We start from the raw sequence: 3,742 nt of genomic DNA on the forward strand, positions 1-3,742 counted from the left end.
TTACTTGGGGTGCCTTGGGAATACCCAAGATTGAGCTCTTGCCTCTCCTTCTTCTCCTCACATCGAGACATCCTCGATCTTCGAACACTTCATCCACACAAAACTCAACAGAAAGTTCGGTAAGATATGTTAGTATAATAAAGCAAATCACTACTCTAAGTACTGTTGAAAACCAATTCATATTTTGTTTTTGCATTGTATCTACTGTAATATAACTTTTCCATGGCTTAATCCACTGATAGAAATCGATAGTTCCATCAAAACAAGCAAACTATGCATCAAAGACATAATCTGTCTTAAACAGGACAGTCTGTAGTAATCTGAACATTCACCATACCTCTGTTACTCCAAACATTCTGAAATAATTAGGAAAAATAAAAAATTTGTATAGAAAGACAGTGCAAAGAGTTTCAGAACCGTTTGACGTTCAGTAAAAAATGTAAAATCGCGCACTACAGCCAAAGTTTCTGTTTTGCACCGCACAAACCAACAAGCAATGTAAACATCCTAAAGGCAAATCTTGGCACATTATTTTTATAATACAATGGAATTGTACAAGGGGATAATTATTTTTGTTGAAAAGTTTCTGTAATTAAGATTCACAACAAAGTTCAAGGAGCTCTCCCACTTCAACGATGCTTGTCTCTCTCACTTTCGCTTTCCGTTTTGAAAAGTTTTGTGTTCTCCTCTATATTTTTTTTTGTTTTTAAACTTTATAAAAGCACTCAACAGAAATAAAAGACTCTCTAAAACTTCCGGGTTGTCTCCCTGGCAGCGCTTTCTTTAAAGCCATTAAGCTAGGCATAAAGTGCTCAAGTAATGGATCCACCCGGAACCCAAGGTATATCAAAGCCAATTTTAGTTAACAATGATTTGTAATTTAGTAGTGAGCACAAAGGAACATATATCAAGCAATGACGGAGTCTAACTCTCTTCCTATGCATCGGCATGTCATAAAAGAACAATTCATGCACACAAACTAAAGGCCAATACATAGCATAAGCAGTTTTTGCAAATTTTATCGTGTGGGAAACATAGAGAGGTGGAGATATAGTTCCTCTCTCATAATAATTGCAAGTAGGAGCAGCAAGAACATGCATATTATATCTATCAAAATCATCATGTGTGGTAGTAAAACGCAACCCATAAATATAATCCTTAATAAGGGCAAACTTCTCCGATATAGTGTAGTTGAGAGAATTCAAAAAGATAATAGGACAATCATGCGTGGGTACAATAGCAACAATTTCATGTTTAGCATAAGGAACTATTGCAAGTTCATCTCCATAAGCATAATTCGTCTTGGCATCTTCGCCACAAGCATAGCAAGCATCATCAAAAAGGGATATTTCAAAGGAATCAACGGGATCATAACAATCATCATAGCAATTATCCTTCGGTAAGCACGAAGTGAAATTAAACAATGTATGAGTTGAAGAGTTACTCTCATTAGAAGGTGGGCACGGGTAGCTAATCCGCTCTTCCTCCTTTTGTTCTTCGCTCTCCTCATCATCTTTTTCATCCAATGAGCCCATAGTTTCATTAATTCCTTCTCCCATAGACTCCTGCAAAATATTAGTCTCTTCTTGGACAGTGGAGGAGTCCTCAATATATGGTTTAACATAGGCATTAGAAGCATAATTATCATAACAATATTTAAGTATGGCAAAATTTTCACATTTGTAAAGAGTAGCATCATACTTTCCAATCAAAGAAGCAATTTCATAAGCACCCTTAAAAGCAACAAATTCTTCAATTTATTGAACATCATAGTAATTATAAACACCCTTAGGATACGAAGATACGATTCCATTATCACTATACACACATTGGTAGGGAAGGTGTTTCTTAGGGTCTTCAGAACAACAAGTAAAATCATATATTTCACATAAATTCCAAGCATAGCATTGCAAACGATGAATTTGATCCAGTAAAAGTTTCCCTTTTTGAGATAAGCGGTGTCACACATAACAGGCATGCCCATCTAAAGATTTGCCCTCAACTAAGCTAGTTGGGGTTTCAGCACGAGCACATAGGGATCGAAGATGATCCAAGTAAAAAGCTTCAGGAGTGTGATAGATTTTGAGTGGTTCTTCAACCATTGGTTCAGTAGGTACCACTAATGTTTGGTATTTTGCGTTTCCTACCCATAACTAAAGATAGAAACCAAGAGCACAAAATAAAAACTACTTAGTGATAAAGCAAACAAGCACACACGAAAATATTCACCCCAAGCTATAACTCCCCGGCAACGGCGCCAGAAAAAGGTCTTGATAACCCACAAGTATAGGGGATCAATTGTAGTCTCTTTGATAAGTAAGAGTGTCGAACCCAACAAGGAGCTAAAGGTAGAACAAATATTCCCTCAAGTTTTATCGACCACCGATACAACTCTACGCACGCTTGACGTTCGCTTTACCTAGAACAAGTATGAAACTAGAAGTGCTTTGTAGGTGTAACGGGATCGGTTTGGAAGAATATAAAGAGCACGTAAATAAAAACTAGGGGTTGTTTAGATAAAGAAACAATAAAGTTAGTATAGCGAGTGTGGAAAAGTGGTGGTAGGAGCTGCAAAATTGTCCCTAAGCAATTGACTACTTTACTAGACCGATAGCAAGTTTTATGTGGGAGAGGCCACTGCTAGCATGTCATCCCTGACTTGGAATTCTATGCACTTATGATTGGAACTATTAGCAAGCATCCGCAATTACTAACATGTTGGAGATATGCCCTAGAGGCAATCATATATGATGATATTTCCTATGTGTTTATGAATAAAGATAGTCCTTGGACATTATCAATGATGTGTATCAGCAAGTACGTGACTTGTTTGTGGGACTATGCATTGTATGATGACTGTTCTAAAAGGTCCCTAGTCGAAAGGGCTGTGTGGACGCGCAGCCGACTAGACTAGCATATGACACGGTCGATGGCTTGGTCTCACTAGCCATGGAGCATTGGATGCTAGCCGGATAATATGGACTTGGAAAGGTCTGGTCGGATTCGACATAGTCGGATCCGAGTCGAGATAAGGTCCGAGTCGGACAGACCCAACTATGAGACATGGCGATATGTCATCTGTGAGTCTCTAGTACAACATACGTTCTATGTCCTAAGACCTGAGCTGACGCATGTACTCGGGATGGTGACAGACCTGCTTTGGGCCGACCAAACGCTACTCCGTGACTGGGTAGTTACAAAGGTAGGTTTCGGGCTTGTCCAGACCCATGCTGCGAGACGTGGTCGAGCAAGATGGGATTTGCCCCTCCGATGAGGAGAGATATACTCTGGGCCCCTCGTGTGATTCGACCAGGATAAGCATGGCCATGCGACAAGGATTATGAGATAATCCAAATAGTGGTCGGCATCACTGGAACGAGAAAGAGGTCGGGCTAGCACAAGGATGACAATCTCGCCTTGAGCCCGACAACGTATATTGTGTGGCAAAGGGAACAGAAGTGTGGCATGTTGTACAGGTTCGCCTAACCAGCTTCATAGTCTGCTTGGTGTTCGGCATGCCTTGCTAGAGGCCGCTACCAACCGTGCAGTTCGGAGGTGATCCGAACTGTGACCAAGCCGGCTTGAACCTAAGGGGTCGCGCGCTTAAGGGAAGCAACCTACGAGGTCGGATCCGAGGACACTGGTTGGATGTGATCCGAGCTGTATTCGGATTGTGTCCGAGTAGACTTATGGGCTTTAGGGTCCGTGCGAGGCCCAAGTGTTGAGCCCGCGATGGACGCCT

Source organism: Aegilops tauschii, chromosome 6 (assembly GCF_002575655.3).
Source record: "Aegilops tauschii subsp. strangulata cultivar AL8/78 chromosome 6, Aet v6.0, whole genome shotgun sequence".
In the NCBI taxonomy this organism is placed as follows: Eukaryota; Viridiplantae; Streptophyta; class Magnoliopsida; order Poales; family Poaceae; genus Aegilops; species Aegilops tauschii.